Source organism: Dreissena polymorpha, chromosome 1 (genome assembly GCF_020536995.1).
Source record: "Dreissena polymorpha isolate Duluth1 chromosome 1, UMN_Dpol_1.0, whole genome shotgun sequence".
NCBI lineage: Eukaryota > Metazoa > Mollusca > Bivalvia > Myida > Dreissenidae > Dreissena > Dreissena polymorpha.
Window position 1 is genome coordinate 175,441,662 of NC_068355.1, and position 23,345 is coordinate 175,465,006.

The window sequence follows — 23,345 nt, forward strand, 5'->3', positions numbered from 1 at the left end:
AAAGCACTTTATATAATGATGAGTGACCAATACATAAATAACGAATAGCTTCGTATATTAATGTCTAAACTTCATATAAGAAAATTAAAATACATATATCTTCATATCAATACATAATATCTATGTATCGAGGTATATACATATATATAATACAATTTTATCTGTATCTCTCAATGTTTTATGTATATATAAGGATCTTTTATAATTATTGCATAACGATTTATGTTCATATAAAGATCTTTTGCCTTCATATAAAGAAGTAATACCTTTATATAATGGAAGATTATCTGTGTATAATACATTTGTATCTGTATATTTTTACATGTTGTCTATATATAAGAAAATTATATCTTTATATATTAATGCTTTATCTGTATATATTCAAATTATGTATTTATATATTATAATTATGCATATATATAATGGTTACAGACATTCATATAAAGATATTTTGCCTTCATATAAAGAAGAAATGCCTTTATATAATGGAAGATTATCTGTGTATAATACATTTGTATCTATATATTTTTACATTTTATCTATATATATTAATGCTTTATATGTATATATTCAAATTATGTATTTATATATTGTGATTATGCATATATATAATGGTTACAGGCATTCATGCAGAGTCAGATTGACGTAATATCACAAGTTTTTGGTATTATAAGACAGTCAAGGCGTTCCATACGAACCTGCTTAGAACTGCACGAAAGTAAAGATCTTTTTGCCACAGACTTTCACAGTATCACGGCCGTGTTTAAATTTGTATCCCTGACAATAACACGTTACTATATTATATAGTGACCAGTTTGAAGGGGTTGTTATCGGTTTGCAAAGGTTGATAATTTACGCGTATCAGATAATCTTTTATTCGCGCCTGATTTTTGTTATGTATCACTTCTGGTAAATCTAGTAACAACTTTATTTTTCATAACATGTTTCTTGTTTATTATTGAACAAATCATAACTTTTTTGAATGACAAGAATTTAAAATATTTTTAAGACTGAAACGGTGTGCTTCCTATAGTCATATAGATAATTTATAACTTGCGATTCTCTCACGTCAATTACATATTTGAATAGGATGCTTGGGGTTTGTGAATAAAATGTATCAAAAAATAATAATTGCACATCTGCTTGGACATTTAAACGATAACCTTTTTTAAAATTACGGTACACGTGGTTTACTCGACCATATGCTTAGTTAAGGGCTCTTTTCTTTCAGTAAGCTATTTTGTATACGACATGGAATATTTATAAGATTCATGAAAGACAGTTTCAAATGACCTACAAAGATTAAACTAATTACCGGCTAAGATATTAACAGTTTCTTATTTTACAAAACATTTTCCCCTAAGCCAATGTCAAATTCAAGTTTACTCGCCGCGGTTGAACTGGATGATGTTTACTTTATCATAAATCACGTTCTGTCTTTGAAGATTACTTTGATTTTGTACGACCATGAATACAATTGCTATCTCAATCTTACATTAATTGTTCAGGTTCAATCGGAAATCTGGTTCATTTCGGTAAAAGATGCTACTGCGATACAAAATCGGCCATCGGGCACCCACAAAAGCAGCTTATCAAGAAATACCATCGCATTGGTTTGATCTTAATGGTCACGTAAATTGTCATTTAAATACACTTATTGCTTCTGGTTCATTTCGGATAAAGATGCTACTGCGTTTCAAAATCGGTCAACTGAATAATAACCCACTAGGGATATACAAAAGTAGCTTAACAAGAAATACCATCGTATCGGTTTGATCTAAATTCGTAAATGGGCATTTAAATACACTAATTGCATATAATAGCTTGTCTCTATTTAACAACATATCACAAATACCCGCTGTAATATGTTTACACTACCCTTTGATATTTCGCGTATATTTATTAGGTAGACCCGATTCTAAAATAATAGAAAAAACTAAATGTTTGATGAAAAAATAACTAAATATATAAACTCCTACGACATTCATCATATGCCTTTAACGTGGGTTTTTGATGTTAAAGATATGCAAACACAAGTAATGAAGATTACAATTAAGCTTGTACGGATGTTGTTAATATATACATCAAGTCCGAAAATGCTTTTTTAAGACTTTTAGATAAGGAACCGAAATAATGAATGCAGACAATTATATATATAATAATACATACATATTATAAATATATAATCTAATAATTTATTATAATTTATATTATATATATATAGGGTCAGAACATAGACCGATCTATATCGGACCATATAAACCAAATATTTCACATTTTTGAAAATATTTTGATAAATAATGGGCGATGTGGACATAATATGGAAATAAAAGCAAACAACAACCTTACTAGCTTTAAAGACTGTTCATGTTTTGGTAATATTGACACAGCTGAGTAGGTGATTTCGCTTTAGTGAAAATTTTGACGGACGACGAAGAAAGACCAATCACATTAACTAACCCTAAAATTGATCTACAAATAGCCCAATTTTGTGTCACATTTGAATAATTTTCCATTTCCTCAAAAACGAAATTATTTGACCATTCAACAAAATAAAGATCGTATTGCAGTATGAACATTTATTTCAAACATGTGCTATATACACTACAGTTTCAGGAACAGCAAATCAAGTAAGAAAATACAAAATAAACGTATCATTTATTTGAGCCCGTGTTAATATTAAATATAAGATTTACAACAGTCGTTTCGTTTCATATATTGAAGTTTGAAATGAAATGTTAATAAATCTTTTGAAAGAACCATATTTTGAAGGAACATTCCACACTTTACGAGGATTTCATAACTAAATGACCGCCATGTTTTCAAGCAATTAGTGACGTTTCATTCATTCTTTTGCAATCTAACAATGAAATGAGGAACATGATTAATCTGTTTTGCCAAGTTTGCAATGTCTGTAAATGTGTACAACAATATGAGTGAATTCATTTTAGCAAAGAAAAAAAAACAACGTTTAACTACTTCATGATCAATTCCAATAACAATAATATCAATTTGTGTTTCTTATCGACACATCGTAAATAAAACTGGAAACGAAACTAACTTGAACTAAACGAGCTTTACGATTAAATTTGCAAAATATAACCCCTTTTTTAAGCATATATTTTTGCATATGTAATGAGTAACCATCCAATATTTCATTCAAGGCCAAGAACAAAGAAGTTGCACTTTCAATAGATTCAGGAATTGTCAGTTGCTCCCGCTGCATTTCACACACATGTTCTAGGACTGGTATGAAGTCATCTTTACATCCAAACTGCGGTTTCTTTACAAAGTATCTCTCTTGAATACGATCAATGGTTTCCAATTCGCAAGGAAGCCGAAATGAAAAATCTCGGGTTCCATACACCTCAGGCTGGTAGTACATTACTATCGGTATCCCATTTGGTGTTTCCACATGTCTTTGCTGCCGAATCCGATAAGAATTCCATAGATGGGTGAAAGGGTTCATATCGCGTTGTATTAGTGGTATGAAACAGAATCACAAGCATTCTAAATGCACAGTATCATCATTCCGAAGCAAGCCGCTGTCTACCATATCCTTAAAATAGTTCCTCCAAAACACAGTAAAACTTACTCTTAAATTTACCCCAAAACGTTCAATTCTTTGATTGCCAGTGGATCTCCCAGTCATGTAACTGTTCATTCCAGACATGTTATCTCTGTCATTAAACCTAAACGCTATCTGCATAGCCCGTACCCAAACGTTTTATGTCCCTGCATCGCCACGAACCAGACGTGGAAGGCGACCAATCCGTTTCACAAAGTTAACAAAGAAGCCCGCGATAATTCGAGGGTCATTATTCGAATAACATGCCTCCAGCCATAATATGCATCTGGAAAATCCATCCACCGAAACGTGTATAGCAATTCCAACAGGCTTTAGCTTGTGTATAGTAAAATTAGGACCTTTATTGGTATAGACTCTGTTTCGCAGGCGATGTGCAGACCTGAGAGCAACACCCTCAAGATCAATTACCTTCAATACACACCTTGTTGTTTCTTGGGTTGCTTTGACATTTGTGGTTGTGTTGACCAGTTTCCATAAAGTTTTATAACCACATACAGCCATCCTTCTTTTATATACTGAGCAAATCGCTCGTATAACGTCTGGAAGAGGAGACGACGCGTTGCGTCTTTTGAGCCCTTTACCCACGCAGTATCCGTTTCAGTTGACTCAAACTGAGAGCAGTGTTGTGTAGGAAAAGCAAGAATCCACATATATCCAGACGCGTATAGCCCTGTATGTGATAACGCGAAATCCAAACATCCCTTTCTTGATTTGAAAGTACAGCTAACGATGAGTCAACATATATCAGTGCCACCGAGACACAAATCTGCAATATAAAAAAGTTGTGAGTCGTTAAACACACGTTTTGCATGTATTAGTTGAAGAGAAATATCTAAATGAATCAATCGAGATTTAAGCTCTCTAAATGCTCATAAAACCCAACGAACACATTAATATTTATTGTTTGCAAACATTGTATGTTATTTTTACCTTTATACCAAGCATTCCTGCTGTAAAAATGGACTGTCTGAGGTCTTGCGTGTTTCGAAAGAATATACCAGAAACTAAAAATCTGTTCGACGCCGGAAGTCATGGACCAATGTTGCAATAATTGGATGATGTCAAATTCTACGACGACATGATATGAAAAAGGTTTCATGGCTTAACAATAACTCATCGTGTCGACTAAAACTATGATGGCAAGTCAGTTTCACCAGAGCATGACGCCAACAATTATGTAGAATTGTCGACTTAGATCATGTCGACCAAATATATTTTCTGGAAAAGCCGGAAACATTTACGTCGAGACTTCAACTTAATGTCGTTATGACGAGTAAAATTAAGGTCGGAAAAGTATGGAAACGTATATGGTGCACCCTGATACTGTGATGATGTCAACATTCTATGACGGCATGATATGAAAAAGGTGTCATGTCGTCAAAAATAACTCATCATGTCGACTAAAACAACGATGGCAAGTCGTTTTCAAAAGAGAATGACGCCTACAATTATGTTGATTTGTCGACATAAGATATGTTGTCAAGACGTAAACAATCCGCATGTTGGAATAAAAGCCTAAATCTCTGACAATATTTTATCCTTTAGCCGTTTTGTAAATTTAACTATTTCTGTGTTGTTTACTGTATGACGGCATATATCTTAATGACTTGCAAGTAACAAAATGTTGACATGGCGATATAACAGAAGGAGTCAATATAATTTATGTGGACAAATGGTGTTGTTTAAAAATTATGGAATCGTATATGGTACCCAAATAATATGGTCATGCAGGATTAGTTTATATCGACTTACTGTGAAATAACATGGTATGTCGTCATAGTTTTGGGTTTCAAAATCTGTTTTAGGGTTTCAAAAAATGCTAATAACTTCTATGTCACTTCAGATATAACCTTCATATTTGGTAAGCATGTGTATATAGACAAGACCTTATCATACGCACACAATGTTTGACCCCTTTTACCTTGACCTTGAACTTAGGGTCCGCGTTTCGGTTTCAAAATCAGCGTTCAGGTTTCGAAAAATGCTCATAACATCTGCATTTTTCGGGGGCATATGTCATCCTATGGAGACAGCTCTTCTTTATTTAACTTTAACCATTTCTATAACTCTTAAAACATTTGAATGGAAGTACAAAACACTGTTATTCATGTCAATGTAACCATTCTGATTCAATGAGTTATTGCCCATAATGTTTGTATGTATGCACTCAGCAGTCACTAATTGAATTTGTATTAAAAAATAGAAGTACCAAGATGCGCGTACGGTCACATATGTATATATGTAAATGCATACGTACGTACGCACGTACTAATTGAATTTGTATTAAAAAATATAGAAGTACCAAGATGCGCGTACGGCCACATATGTATATATGTAAATACGTACGTACGTACGTACATACATACATACGCATGCCTGCATGCATACATACATACATACATACATACATACATACATACATACATACATACATACATACATACATACATACATACATACATACATACATACATACATACATACATACATACATACATACATACATACATACATACATACATACATACATACATACATACATACATACATACATACATACATACATACATACATACATACATACATACATACATACATACATACATACATACATACATACATACATACATACATACATACATACATACATACATACATACATACATACATACATACATAAATACATACATAAATACATACATAAATACATACATACATACATACATACATACATACATACATACATACATACATACATACATACATACATACATACATACATACATACATACATACATACATACATACATACATACATACATACATACATACATACATACATACATACATACATACATACATACATACATACATACATACATACATACATACTATTGGTCCTTTCAATGCCTATGTCAACAAATTGGCTGCCCAGTGTTTAGCTCACATAAGCACTTAGTGCTCATGGTGATATTTGATCGACCTGTGTCCGTCGTGAAACTTTGCCTTGTGAACACTAGAGACCGCATTTCTTGTCCGATCTTCATGAATCTGTGTCAGGGCATTTATTCAAATCATACCTTAACCGAGTTCTAAACTGGTCATGTGGGGTCGGAAACAAGGTCACTTGGTCAAAAAAATAAAGACCTTGTAAATACTCTAGAAGTCACTTTTACTTTGCCAAAATGTTTGTGTAAATGATATGTCGCTTCTTGAGTTCGAAAATGGTATTGGTCGGTTGAAAAACATGGCCACCAGGGGGCGGGGCAGTTTTCCGGACATGGCTATAAAGTTACATTGTAAGTCACATTTTTTCCCTATCATGAAATTTGGTCAGAATATTGGTTTTATTGATTTCATGGACGAGTTCGAAAATGGTCAAGATCGGTGGGAAAATATGGCTTTTAGGGGGTGGGGCAGTTTTCTCTATATGTATAGTTTGTTTGAAACTGGTTCTGGCTGTCAAAAAACATGGCCACCGTGGGGTCATTTTCCATAGATTTTATGTAGTAAAAGAAGCTTGTGAACACCCTTAAAGACAATTTTTTTGCAAATCATTATGAAACTTTTTTATTGTTTTTATTTTTTTTATTTTCCAGTGTGTATATGTATATATATATATATACGACCAATGATGTTTAAATTGTACTAGCAAATGTAAAGGCATAGAGAGAAACAGTAATAAGAGCATTTAATGATGCAGATATTTTTTATTGTGTATAGATAATCAATGCTGTATAAATGATGTAAACATTGTAATAACAGATGAAAATTCAATAATCCTCGCGTTTAAAATCTATGTCTGTGATAAAATGGTATTAAAAAGTTCCCATTCTCTATCAAAGGATTCTTAATTGTTTTTTGTAATTGAATTTTTTCTCAAGTTATCATATTCATATTTGAGGTATTTCTTGGCTCCTGCTATGCTTGGAATGATTTTTTTTTGTTTTACACTTGTATGAGTATAGCTTTAAAAATAAAATTACATTATTTATGGTACTAGCAGACTTCGTAAAATATCCAAGAAGAAAAGTTGTCTTATCAATAAATGGAAAAGATTGTCTGGGTAACATTTCGTCAATAATTGTTTTAGATATCTGACATTCCCAGAATATATGTTCTAAAGTTTCATCACTTTGTTTGCATAAAGAACATAATGGATCATTAGTAATTTTCATTTTATTTAAGAGACTATTTGTTCCAAGTATTCTGTGAGTAATTCTATATTGGAACCACTGCACTTTTACGTCATTGGTTATTAAAATGGTAGCTAAAATATGTAAATCCATTTTTTTAAATTAATTGTGGAATTAAGTTAAGTACACCATTTTGCTTTTACTGATGGTTGTTCATTATTTTTATTTATAATGATGTATAGTCTTTTTTGCTCCAGATTCTTTTTTCAGTAAAAGTTGTAATAAAGGGGGCAAAAAGGGTTTTATAATTTGTTGGGTGGGACAAGACACTTTTTTTCAAAAACTCATCTATTGCTTTTTTACCCCTGTATAATGAATGAAATTTATGTTCAAATTATACATTCTTTTTATTTCATCTAAAGGAATTAAGGTTCCATTTTTAAATATATCCCCTATACAATGAATTCCAGCATCAATCCATGACTTAAAGAAAATACCTTTATTTCCTATTAATATGTTTGGATTGTAGAAAAGTGGATAATATAGAAACTCTTCTGTGTTTAAATCCAATTTATTACATTAAAGTGAGAAGCTTTTTAAAACATCTACCCAAAAAGATTTTTAAATTCTATTATCTGTATTTAAAGCGTAATGATAACTGCATTTAAAGAGTTTATACTTATTAAAATACACTTTTGTGATGTCTATCCAATTTCCACTAAAGGATTGAAGTTTTTGTAGCCAGGTTAGTTTTAATGCTGGAACAAATGCATCCAAATTGATCATGTTTAAACCTCCTTCATTATGTTCTTTTACTATTGTTGTGAACTTTATTTTACTATGCCCATCCCAAATAAAACTGAGAATAGAAGATTTTATTTAATTTAATATGGTAATGGGTGGGTTGGGCAATGATATGAACAGGTGATTGAATAATGACACAAGAAGTGTTTATATAATCACAATTTTGCTAATGTGTTAAAATTCTTCTTTTCCAATTTTTCAGAATGTTTTCCATTTTAATATTTTTTTCATCGTAATTTAATTGTTAACATTTTTGACAGGTCTACTTGGAAATGTTATCCAAGCATTTTAAAGCCCTGTTGCATCCAATTTAGTTTCCATTTGGTTTTTATGGTATATGAAATATATTTGTTCTTGCCAATCCATACAACATTTGTTTTATCAAAATTCACATTAAGGCCTGAAATATATGCAAAATTCTGTATAACAGTAAGTGTCTCATTTAGGGATTGTTCGGTACTGTCTTATAAAATAGTAGTATCATCAGCAAACTGGGACAATTTATGTTCAGTTCCCTGAATGGTTATACCTTTTATATTATTGTTATTTCTCAATACAAGTGACACAACTTCGGCACAGAGGATAACAATGCAACATGAGAGACGATCTCCTTTCCTGCAGCCCCTTTCAATAGGGGAAAAGTTAGATAAGTACCCACACTGAGAAACGGCTGATTTAGAATCTTTATATAAAACCTCAAACCAACGTTTTATGTCAGGACCGAAATTAAAGAAAGAAAGTGTACTTTGTACAAGAACCAGGCCAATTAATCGTACGCCTTTTCAAAATCAATTAGGAGAAGTAAGCCTGGAATCTCGTTTTCTTCAGTATAGTGCATAATGTCATGAATTAACCTAGTATTTTCCACTATGTATCTCCCTTTAATAAAACCCGTCTGGTCGTTATGAATTAACTTGTCAATAAATAATTTAAATCTGTTAGCTATTACTCCGGAGGCAATTTTATAAACAGTATTTAAAAGAGTAATTCGACGCATTTTTTTTATATAAAGCCTAGATTTATCACCCTTTGGAATACAGGTTATGATACCTTGAGTTTGTGTTATAGATAAATGACCACACTTATAAGCTTCATCTAAGGATCTGACAATAAAAGTACCAATTTTTTCCAAAACATTCATAAAATTCTGCACTGAAGCCAGAACTGCCTGGGCTTTTATTATTTGACATCTTTTTTAAAACAGTTGAAGCTTCCTCTAAAGTTATAATACCTTCGATTAAAATGGACTCACTCTGGTTTAATTTTGGGCAATTTATGTCTTTTACATAGTTATTAAAGTCTTCACTACTGCAATCATTATTTTGTTTATAAAGAGACTGATAATACGATGCTATTGAATTAAGGAGACCGGTTTGGTCATTTATTTCACTATCATCTTCATTTTTAGTTTATATATTGATGTTGTTATTGCATTATATTTTTCAAGGCTACAAAATTATCTAGATGGCTTTTCACCTTGTTAAGTCCACTGAAATTTGGATCTTAGCATGTATCCTTTTAGATGTGTGTTTGAATATTATTTATTTCAGTTTTCAAATTTTCAAGTTCTTCAGAGTTTTCATCGAGGAAGTTTTCTTCCAACTCTTTAATTCTTGTTAATAATTTGCTTTCTATAAGTTTTGTTTCTCTTTTTTATATGACCCATATGAAATAGATTTGACCCTTAAATCCATAAGCAGGGTTTCTATTAAAAGTTGATCACTAATCGTAAACTGTAATTCACTGTCAGGAATATCGTTTATATTTTGATAATTATAAATGGGTAGTGCGTATTGAAGTTTAATATCATCAATTTTGTTGTTGATTTCCTTTACATACATAATGTCTGACAGTAAAGAATTATTATGTTGCCAAAGACCTGGTTTATGAGGAAAGTTACTAAAGGTTAAGTTTAAAGTAATTATCGAGTGATCCGATTGTAAACATGGTTCAATTCCAGTGGTTTTAAAGTGTTGCAAGAAATCTGAAGTGATTAAAAATAGATCCAGCCTAGCCTGTTGTATCGGATTTTATATTTACCAGGTAACAATATTTGTATAAATAAAGTTTAAAAAATATATCATACATTTAGATGGGATAATAATATGAATTTTTTTTTTAAAATTGTCAGTAGCAAAGAGTTTCCTCTTCATGGTAAAAAACGAAAAATTGAGAACGCTTCCCGCGAAATCAAAAAAGGAAGCATTATCAAAATGTACAATAGAAGAAATAATACTTTCATATAATTGAACAAGCATTTAAAAAAGTAAATATGTTTTAAAGGTAGATCATACCCTTTAATTCCCACTTATGTACTCTTCTTCAATGAAGAAGAATATCTTGGGGAGAAAACGTGTTATTTTAATCTTTGTACCTTGGTTTCAGTTTTATTAAACTTGAAAGTGCATACAACAAGGTACATGTAAGGAAAAACTCACTAAGAATAATATATTGTAATTATTCATAAGTAATCATCTGGTGTAAGATGTTCTCAAAATTATTGAAAAACAGAAACTAAACTAAAGAAGCTAGCTACAAGGCGATTCAGTTCAAACAAAGACCCGGAAAAACTTCAATAGAGTAAACGTATATGCTCTAAATGTTGAAAAAGTAATATATTCTACTTCTTACATGTGTGTGTTTGTGTGTGTGTGTATGTGTGTGTGTGTGTGTGTGTGTGTGTGTGTGTGTGTGTGTGTGTGTGTGTGTGAGTTTGTAAAACCTACCAACCGGGGAAAATTGTATGAATACACACCAACAAACCGGGGAACACCTACCAACCGGGGAATTCCCCGGTTGGTTTTAGGCGAAAATCTCTAATCTACGTGTATGAAATACCAAACTGTCAATTTAAATTAGAAATCCAACGCCTTCCCCGATTAGCGGGTTTGTGGCATGCACAAAATATACACAATTTTTGACCAAATTACAATCGAGTGTGTATCCAGGCTTATAACAGTTCCCCGGTTGCGCTGTTTAAAAATCATACACTCGGTATTTATATCATTTAGTGAAAGTAAGTTGGAAAAATGGAGTTTCGAGCGAAAAAAACGCATTAAACTAAGGTAAGTTTTTTAATTATGTTTACAACTTTCAATTACTATTAAAAAGCGTTTTTATGTAAACGTTAAAGTAATACTGGAAGACGAATTCTAAAGATCGATTTATATAAATATTATTTGATTACAAAGCTTGTTTTACGGTACATATTCCACGAATATATTTTATAAATATACGTTAAACAAAGTAGAGCTCTAGGCAGTTTTTCGTTATATATATATATATATATAGTGGAGCTATCCTACTCACTCCGGCTTCGGCGTTAGCGTGAGCGTTAGCGTGAGCGTGAGCGTTAGAATGTTAAAGGTTGCGTACCACCTCAAATATTGTCTATGTCCCTAAACATATTGCTTTTATATTAAGCATGCTTCCTTACCAACATGACCCCAATCTATGAATAAGAGCAGACAACTGTAACAAGCATTTTGTAAGAATTATGGCCCCTTTTCCCACTTAAAATATGCATATTATTGATAAATCTTTGTTAAAGTTTACGTACCACCGCAAATACTTTCTATGTCCCTTGACATATTGCTCTTATATTTTGCATACTTCTTTACCAACATAACCCCAATCGATAAACAAGAGCAGACAACTTTAACAAGCATTTTGTAAGAATTATGGCCCCTTTTCCACTTAGAATATTCACATTATTGATAAATCTTTATTAAAGTTTGCGTTCCACCTCAAATATTTTCTTTGTCCCTTGACATAAGGTGTCATATTTTGCATACTTCTTTACCAACATGACCCCAATCTATAAACACGAGCAGACAACTGTAAAAAGCATTTTGTAAGAATTATGGCCCCTTTTTTCACTTAGAATATGCATATTATTGGTTATTCTATGTTAAAGTTTGCGTACCACCTTAAATATTTTCTTTGTCCCTTGACATATTGCTTTCATATTTTGCATACTTCTGAACCAACATGACCCCAATCTATAAACAAGAGCAGACTACTGTAAACAACATTTTGTAAGAATTATGGCCCCTTTTTCCACTTAGAATATGCATATTATTAATAATTATTTGTTAAACTTTGCGTACCACCTCAAATATTTTAATTGTCCCTTGACATGCTGCTTTCATATTTTGCATACTTCTTGACCAACATGACCCCAATCTATAAACAAGAGCAGACAACTGTAACAAGCATTTTGTAAGAATTATGGCCCTTTTTTCACTTAGTAACTTTGAATATTTTGTTCAATTTTGTGTTTACATCGACTTTACTTCTAAAGTATCAAGGCTATTGCTTTCAAACTGCAAATACTTTCTTACTATCATGAGGGTACTGCACCTGGCAAGTTGAATTTTACCTTGACCTTTGACATTGAATATGACGGTCAAATTAATAAATTTTGATTAAATTGCCATAACTTCTTTATTTAAGATCAAAATTGATTCATACTTTGACAAAACAACACTTACCTGATTCACCACAATGGTCTTCACCCAAACCATCCCACACGCCCCACCCTAGAAATCCCCCCCCCCCAAAAAAAATGTTTTTGTTTTTCTTATTTTTTTTTAACATGTTAAAAAAGCAATTTGTTTTTTCTTAAGACCGTCCAACCATCCCACCCAAGCTATTGCTATCAAACTTGAAATACAATCTTATTAGTTTGTTTTATGTCTTTACAAATGTTCAATTCATATGTTTTGTGGAAAGCTGAACTCAATATCGTCTATAATGTACCACTTCTTTAAAACATAAGCGATCAATATGTTTGGTTTAAACTTATTTATTACGACATAGTAACATATTCACAAGTTACAAGACATTGACATAGGATCAATATGTTTCAATTATGGTCCTCTTCCAGTTAGAATATAACTATAGTACCTTGACCTTATTGAATATGAACAATTTCCCCATGGTGGCTTACTTTATACTGTCAAGCTCTTGAATAGTCGAGCGCGCTGTTTTCTGACAGCTCTTGTTGTTTTTCTCATCGACATTTCCATTTTAACATTTAGTAGCCAAAAGGGTCCAAGTCCCCTTGATCTCGCAAGAACGTACTGCCAGAATTACGTTGATCCACCAGGGTTTGAAGTAAAACCGTCAATGATGTCATAGGTACAAATATTTTTGTATATGGTTATGTTTAAAGTCGTTTAGAAATTATAAAAGAACATCGTAGCCACTTTCCATTAAAAAGAAGCAAACAAACATGGACTATTGGGTTACTTAATACTGGACAGAAGTATGGAAGTAGCATAAAGATCTATTGATTATTTATTAATAAAACACTATTGGCGCCTATATCTAGCCTTCAATTATATGACCAAAATGATTATTAATATAAAATGTCTACAAATATAAATATTTCAGGCGAAGGAGTCTTTGCCACTAAGCCTTTTAAAAAAGGAGACTTTCTTCTCGAATACAAAGGGGATCTGATAACACGAGTAAAACATGCACGGCAATTAGAAAAGGAGTATGAAAAGGAGGGTCAAGGCAGCTTCATTTACTTTTTTAAATACAGAGACAAATCTTGCTGGTAACTACAAATTATCTTTACTTTGCACATCAAACGTTTAAATCACGCCATTAGAAGAGGAATTATCTTTAGATTTTTCACCATAATAATTAAATTTGGCATGCGCGTTATTTTAGTTTAAAGCAACAGAAGTGTTTATTTAAATGTCTTATTCAGCATTGACGCTACCAACGATATATTTCATGAGGGTCGAATGATAAATGATGCCGAAAATGGAGACGCAAAACAATATTGTGTAATGAAAATAGTTGAAGTCAACCAAACTCTCCATCTATGCACTTTCGCCGACAGAGACATTGCAATTGGCGAGGAACTCCGATATGATTATGGAGTACCAACACTTCCATGAAGAAAGGTACATTCTATTGTAAAGATGTCATCTGTGATGGATTTATCACTGATATTTATCACATTTAAAATAAGCTTTAAATGTCTTTTGAATTATTATTTTTATAAATATAGCCAATCAGTTTTATGATTACATTCATGTTCATTCATGAGTTATTCATTTTAAATACAGATATTCAAATATCTTTTTGCCGTGAATTAAAATGTTTAATCATTGAACGTCGTCAAGCTCTACTTTAATGCGGTCTGTCTGATAATGTGTATTTGTTATTTGAATTGTCAGAAATGCACGGAGCAAAAAATTGGTATGTTTCACAGTGATTTGTAATTACTACACATGCATTAATACAAATGCGTTGTACTTAATGGTTTCATAACTAACGAACTTTCTAACACTGACTAGTTATGTGTAATACCAATTTTTATTGTTGTTTTGAATAGGCAACACAATGACTACTAGATCTACGGACAGCCAGGAACCAGGACAAACAACATCCACACACACGGAAGAAGTCAATGAGACGGTTTGTAATATAACGCAAGGTCGAAGCTACTAAGGCGTATTTTCTGGTTGGTTTTGTCTTCAGTGAAATGGGCGTAATTTTGCCTTACTAAGGCGTATTTTCTGGTTAAATAACTTTTAGCCGTGAATTAAAATGGTTTATCATTGAACGTCGTCAAGCTCTACTTGAAATGCGTTCTGTCTGATAATGTGTATTTGTTTTTTTGCATTTTCAGAAATGTACGGAACAAAAAAGGGTATGTTTCACAGTGATTTTGTTATTACTACACATGCCTAAAATCATATTATGAACATCATGAAATTATTGTAATTGTTGTACAAGGAATTAATGCCAATGTGTTGTACTAAATGGTTTCATGAATACCGAACTTTTTAACTCTGACTAAATTATGTGTTATACCATTTTTTATTGTTGTTTTGAATAGGCAACACAATGACTACTGGATCTACGGACAGCCAGGAACCAGGACAAACAACATCCGTACACACGGAAGAAGTCGATGAGACGGTTTGTAAAATTTCACTATGTCGAAGCTACTAAGGCGTATTTTCTGGTTTGGTTTAGTCTTCAGTGAAATTGGCGTAATTTTGCATTAAATTATATTGTGCCAATATTTAATCCGGGTGATGCTAATTGGTATTTGGGCTTAACATAACACGTACGTCGATGATCATTATATTAACATGTTATAGCGCACGTTTTACGAATTTTAAAAGAATAAAAATATTGTTTACCAGTTGTAGTGACTATGAACTACTTGTCTTTCAAAATCTTCATATACACAAAGAATTTAGAACTTACACCTGTCAATGAAACTGGTGAGCATGTGTATTAACCACTGTAGTCTATAAAGATCGACTTCATCATAATCACAAAAACGTTAATTATCGCTTATCCAAGAAGTGTAATATCATTAATTTTAATTTTCAGTATAAGACCTATACGCTGCCAATTACTGTGTATGAAACTCTGAGACATTAGGAAATTTAACTTGCGTGTTACATATGGACATTGGTTGATATTTTATCTTAACGACACAAAAAAAACAATAGCGTCTACTCGATATTTTACTATACGATACATTCTGACATGGGTAAGAAAGGATAGTTCATTTTATACCCACCACCGCACAATACATACAGGATTTACCGTGAACCACAGTCCGTTCACCAGTTCTTTTTTCTTCCAACACATTTGTCCAGAGAAGTACAATACCTTTCATTTAACCGTGCATACATTTTGTCGTATTAGTATCTGTAAAAAATATGCATTGTATACGTTTTCGAACTTTGATAACATGTTATAACCTGGTATATGTTATGACATGCTACGTCGGTGTATTCAGTCAATTTTTAAAAAAAGTAATTGTTTGATTCATTTGGCAAAATAATGTTTCCAAATTTGTCGTGTGACATCGATGTCATTATCAGGTGCCGTAAGTACCTGGACGCTTTTGTCGTAATTTTGCTATGAAAAATTGTACTGAAGTATATATTTAATATGAATATCTTACACACGGCAGTTAGCGACGTCATATGGTGTTTTATTATCCATGTACAGAAAAGGGTACTTCAAATACCAGGAGAACAAAACAAGCAGCCAAAAAGCAATGGAGTGAAAACGAAAAAGGAGCTGTCCACAGACACTTTGATCGTTTTTTGATAATGGGTAAATTACCAGGGAAAAAAGAAATACTTGCATGTATTGAATGTGAGAATGACCTTCACAACAGAAGTTGGAAAAATGTCAAAGACTTTTGCAGAAATTTAATTGAAACAAAAAAGCGACGGGGACTTTTAACTTAAAAAAATATTACACATATAATGCACGTTTAGGAGAATACGTTAAAGGATGAAGTTGCCACATTTTTTTGTGTTTTCTTGTTCTATATACTCTTTTCGAAAACGATATATGTGTGCTTATTGTATTTGAATGTTTTATTAATACGGTTCAGTCAAAAACGTTATTTGTTCATATCGCCGAACAAATTAGGATTGGTATATAGTTCGGCCAAAGAGTGTTTCTTTGTACTTTCTATGACGAATTTCTACGAGTTACTCACTATACAAGTTATTTTTTACCCTAAACTTGGTGAATATAAATGAATATAGCAAACATGATAAAAAATCAATCTAGAAGGCTAAACGTTCAGAGAAGGCACAACAAAATTCAGTCGGATAAATGGAAACAAACGTTTTGTTCAAGCATAACAAACAAACACTTTTAGATGTAATAAGATAAATGTAAATAACATAAAAAAACTACTGCTAAACTACTGCTACAATATGAAGAATACAAATGAATATTTTGTCAATTTTACTAAATTTGTTTTGAATGACAGGTGTCTGACTTGCAGTTGAGTACTTAATAGATATTTTAAAGTAAAAATTTACCAAAATGTAAATTATTGCGTAAATATCGCACTAGAATTGATTAAATAGTTGTTAAATATTACAATAATTTCCAACACAGATTTTTGTGCATTTGTTTTGCGTGTAGATATTCACATTAGCTATCAATTCACATATTTGCTTTGTGTATATAATTGGTATGTTTATATGTTTTTCATATCAAAATTGCTTGATCTACAAAAATTCGCGAGGAGTTTTGCATTTTTTCCCATGTTTTAATTGAAGTTTATAATTCAACGACGATGAAAATTACTAAGATGCCAGTTTTAGTTATGTTTTTGTCTCATTTATGGTTAAAGATCAATTAACATACCCATTTCCCAGACTAAGATATTGTTAAAACAATTTATCGCGTTTGCGACTGACCTCTTTTATGCATTCTAACACAAGCTATTTACTTGTTTTTTCGAATACTCTTCATGTACACACACTTGAACAAGCTGTAGATTACCTAGAACAAAACATATTTGAAACATTTATTTATATGTGATATGTAAATGCATGCACAAAGCTAATAATTTATCATGTTTATACACTTTGCGATATGATGCTATAATGTCGGTTGTTTTAAGTGATTAATCATTATGTTAACCATGTTATCTGCCATCTGGAATGTAATTAAGTGTTTTGACATGTATGCGAAATTGATCGTGTTCGATTTGGTGCTGTATATTCAGAATTGAGTCACACTGTTATAATTTTCCTGTTGGTACATATTATTTTTAAGTTGGCACCAACAAGGGTCTAACAATTGATCCACATGTGCACTCCCAGTAAGTATATATACTACAATGTAAGTGATTTAAAATAATATTAAACTACGTGTTTGATAAGTGTTTGCTTTGGTTCATATTTAATTATTAGTGTTTTTATATAATGATAATGCTGTCAAAGTCAGCGGTGATTATACGTGTATAACAACATTAATTATAAATTTTATATTGTTTTCAACAAATAATATATGGATGACACATCGGCATAACTTTTCAGTGCTTAAAATACACTCTTTCTATTATATTTTATGCAAAAATTAGGTACATAAGTTGGTTTACATAAAGGTAGTTTGAACAAAATACGTGAATTCAAATCTTAAAAAAAGGTGTTTGGTTTGCAAGGGAAAACAAAGCGATTGCCAGTGACTATTTTCCTTAAAATATAATCTGTTATTTCGACAGGTAGAATTAAATGTAAGTTCATTATTAACGTTAACCCGTTTTGGGCATTCTCTACTCAAACAAAGGCATACATACTGTATTTTTTTAAAACAGCACATGTTTAATGGTATCACAGTTGTAGAATTGGAATACATATATTATAACAATAAATACTGATCATTATTCAGATTGACCTACCTCCGTAGACTAAGTCACTGGAGCATCAAAATGCATTGTTATCAAGTCGTTTTGCTAGTTTACTAAACTATTTAGTTTCTCAGGCCTCGCCACATTCGTTGTGAAACGTTCATGATTGTTTAAAGTTACAGATTTTATTATTTTTGAAAGTGCAATAAATGTATTTAAGACAATTTAAGTGAAGTGGAAGTTGCCATGCGTGTGAATGAATTTTCTGATGTTTACCTATTTCAGGGGATTAAATGCATGAGTTATTTTATAATGTCAGAGTAAGGACAAAGTTAATTTACACTACTCAATCTACATGCATATGGGCAGTTCTTCTTTTAGGATAAAAAACTTCATAGTACGTGAAAATCGTGAATGCTTTTTTCTGATGGAAAAAAGGAATTAAACAAATAAGCCGCCTCCCCCTCTCCTTCATTCGGTTTGACAAATAGCGTGGCCTGAAAAAAATAACATTATTTTTAAGTTTTAAGAACGAATTGTATTCATTTGTTGATTAATTGCACCATGATTGTTATGGTATTTTGCAGCACTTGCATGCTTGTAGTCGGCTTATATCTAATGAAGTCATAAATGTATTGTTTGATTGTTTTGTCTCTTATGCTTATTTTGACGTGAATAATATTTGAGTCAATCAAATAAGGCATTTGTGTATAACTTATATAAGGTCATATGATAAACATATTTAATTTAAATATTGTATCATACATATTCTTTTCAATTTTTTGTACTAACTTAAATATTATCCATGAACGTGCACGCCATTGTCCTATTAACAACGGTACCATGATTACACACAATTACCCCTGTTGGTAAACGCAAATTCCCCGTTGGACATTATTGAAGTTCCACGGTGATAGCGCGCTTAAGTTCCTCTCTTGGTTAACACAATTCCCCTGTTGGCACACATTAAAGTTCCACGGTTGGTACGCACATAGTACCCCTGTTGGTATACACCGTTCCCCAGTTGGAACACATTGAAGTGCCACAGTTGGAACGCACTAAGTTCCCCTGTTGGTATACACCATTCCCCTGTTGGTACACATTGAAGTTCCACAGGTGGTACGCACTTAGTACCCCTGTCGGTATACACCGTTCCCCAGTTGGCACACATCGCAGTTCCTCATTTGGTACGCACATAATTCCCCGGTGTGCATGTAAAATTTTCTTTGATTTATTACCCTATTTATCATAATTTTTATGTCAAAATCGTATTTTAGGTTCGAAACTTGTCTGTTCTTTATCACTTTCAGCTTTCTAGAATATGTGGAAATGGTGGTCCCCGGTTGGTAGGTTTAGAACACATTTCCCCGGTTGGAAGGTTTTACAAGTATGTGTGTGTGTGTGTGTGTGTGTGTGTGTGTGTGTGTGTGTGTGTGTGTGTGTGTGTGTGCGCGCGCGCGCGCTAGCGTGTGTGTGTGTGTGCGCACGCCTGCGTGCATCTGTGCACGTGCGTTGGTTTGTGGGTGCGCGTGCGTATGTGTAAAGTGTGTGTTTGTAAAATAAAAATGTAAAACAGCTTATGTGTTTCGAGTCGTTAGTACTCGATTTACACTGTAACCAAAAATAAGGGGGCTGTGTCATATAACAATAACAACAACAAGATAAACAACACCATGGCACCTGCTACAATACTACTCGGTCCATACTAATATGCATACATAAACAAACGACTAATGTTTTACAAATATAATATTGTGCACTGGCATATTATGGGTCATGGTATTATCACGCTATATTCCCCATTAGTATATCTAGGCCTCTAAATGAGCAAATATAAAATTATATATTACTACTACTTGCATGTGTGCGTGTGGATGCGTGCGTAAGTGTGTGTGTGCGCGCGCGCAAGCGTGTGTGTGTGTGTTTGTACATGCGTGCTTACGTTGCGTGTGTGAACTTACACCGTATGAGATTGTGTCTTATAACAATAGACATAGATTAAGATGGATTATATAAGTATGATATGCTTAAAAAAGTACGTATCTTTATCGAATTAGAGAGAGAAAAAAAGAACTTAAGTTAGGAAACTACAAACAATAAAAAACCAAGAGAACAACAGGATCAAAAAACACACAACACAGATATTAGGGTGGTCTAGTTACAATGTCATGATTAAACTGGTTTGCACACGTATTACAAATACGTGAATATAGACTGTTTATGATATGATATAACAAAAAAAACACCGTCAGTTCTTTCACGGAGAGCCCTATGTTACCGGCGTCGATTTGTGCTAGCTAAAGCCCTGCTGGCGTACGATAGTGAAGCTACCGCCTTCGGCCATGGTTTGTTGAGCCACGTCTGAAAATGTTCGTAATCGATTATCTCAGAGCGCTCTTTACCTCTGAAGCGCGCATAAAGCTTCCCATCGAACGACCACGCTCGCTCCACCGTCTCGGGGTCCTTCAGCATAACGGACGCTAGAACATCAGCGTTCAATTTTGTCAGGTCTTCATTCAAGAAAATACCGGAACCTTTGAGTAGCTTTGCATTTCGCATTACATCCGATTTTGTATGGCGCCGTATGAACCTGACGATGACCGGTCGGATCTTCTCTCGGTGATATTTCCCTATCCTATGCTCTATGTCTATATCCTCCTTTTCAACGCGCAGACCAAGCTTGGAACTTAAAAGAGACGACACCTGTTAAGTCAACGCTATTGAGGACTGAAATTCTTCGTCTCCTTGTAGACCCGTAATTCGCAAATTGTTTCTACGGCTATACTGCTCGTGCTCATTTAAAATTTCTGCAGTACGCTTTTCTGAGTCATTCAGCTTTGTTTTCAGGTCTTGTAGCTCTTTGTCTTTGCTGGTTATTTGACAATGTAACGATTCAATTTCCTTTGTCTGGTCGAAGATGTTGCATTCAATGATTTCCAACCTTTTGCTGACTGAGCTCAAAAATTTATCTTTGACTTCATCGAACGTTTCCTTAATCATGGTACGAATAATGGAGGTGTCATCTTTCGTAAGGACTGTAGACAACTTGGAACTAATCTCTTCGAGCCGCGATTCTATTGAGCGAATCGATAAACTTCCATAGATTGTTGCTTGGGACTTTCCTGTTCAATGTTTTCTTTTTCGAGTCTTTCTTGGACTTCTGCCCCTTTAAACTTTCGAATACAGACGAGTCTAATGAGCTATTGTCTGTTAACTCGCTCGCAATAGATGAATGCTAGCGTTTGTTCATGATTTCAGAAATATCACGGCATTAACGGGACAGTATTCACAATAAACCCTTAAACACTCTTGTTCACTTTAGCAACTGTCACGGTGAACTATTAACATGTTTATTGATGCTTCACGGAGGCGCCAGACAATGACACTGACAATCACAATGACCTTATGTGTGTATACACATATGATGTCAATATCAAGGGCCTTTCTCACACCCCACCCGTCAATAGAAAAATACAAAAGCTTGAGGAAAGGCCTTCTCAAAGTCACAAACCTCGTTTTATTTTATTACATGTCACATCCTGTTCAATAAACTTCACATCACTCACAAATGTTATTTGTGAGCCACACACGCGGTTATTTTTAGTTTTTAGAATTACATTTTAAATCGATGCTCACTCAAAACCGGAGCGGATTGTCTTCATTATGAAACTTAGTCAGAAAATGGGTATTATTGATTTTTTCAGACAAGTTCGAAATTTGTACTGATAGATGGGGCAAAACTGGCCGCCATGGGGTGGAGCAGTTTTCTCTTTTCGTTTATAATGTAAACATGATAAAACTCTAGAAGTTGCATTTTTAGCCCAATCTTCATGAACTTTGGTCAAAGCGTATGTTTCCATGATACTTTTGTATTGTAAAATGGTTCTTGTCAATCAGTATTAAAAACCAGGTCGGGTAATTTTCTATATATGCTTATATTAAATATTTTGGAAGATCTTAACCTCGACTTGAAGTCAGCCTTTGTCATATAAATGTTCTGAATTATTTGCACATGAGTTTAACTCGTCTTTAATTTCATCTCATTCCCTCAGGTGAGCGACCCAGTGCCTCTTAGCCCTCTTATTTGTGTTACTTGTTTTTGTTGTTTAAGGACATATCACTTTCTGAAATAGTCAGAAGTGGTTAAAGTAATGTCAAATAATAATTCCTCATATTAGCATTCTATATTAAGTTTGGAACAATATGCAGAACTCAAATATCATATACTTCAGTGATACATGAACCAGTTCTAATAAAATCTTTCAAAAATAGTAAATAATCACATGTTTTCACCTTATAAACCACTTTCTTCTTATGCTTTGTAAGTCCTTATTTATTTATTTTTTGTTCATAAATCCATTGACACCATCTGGAACCTACACTACTGTAGAAGATAATGTTAGAGTATGATTAAATATAACACACTAAAAACACTGAAAAACAAGATCATTTTTGTAAGAAAAAAATGTAAACAACTTGAGTCTAAAAATAGTATGGTTGACCAGGATGACAAATATAAATTTGATTGAAACTTTTGGAAACAGTGTAAAATATCACTTTAACAAACACATTGATATCATTATCTTTATAGTATTAACATACGCTATAAAATTAAAGGGTTTTTATTAACATGTTTTTAATATTTATGTATCTTTCATATAATATT

At 32.9% G+C, this 23,345-nt stretch overlaps 1 long non-coding RNA gene across 1 annotated transcript; it reads left to right on the plus strand.

Moving 5' to 3' along the window:
• The first annotated feature begins 13,202 nt into the window (after positions 1 to 13,202).
• Positions 13,203 to 14,441, plus strand: LOC127862630 (uncharacterized). Its single transcript, XR_008040712.1, has 3 exons — positions 13,203 to 13,671; positions 13,927 to 14,095; positions 14,252 to 14,441. It is a non-coding gene; the product is annotated as an uncharacterized LOC127862630 (long non-coding RNA).
• The last annotated feature ends 8,904 nt before the right edge of the window (positions 14,442 to 23,345 follow it).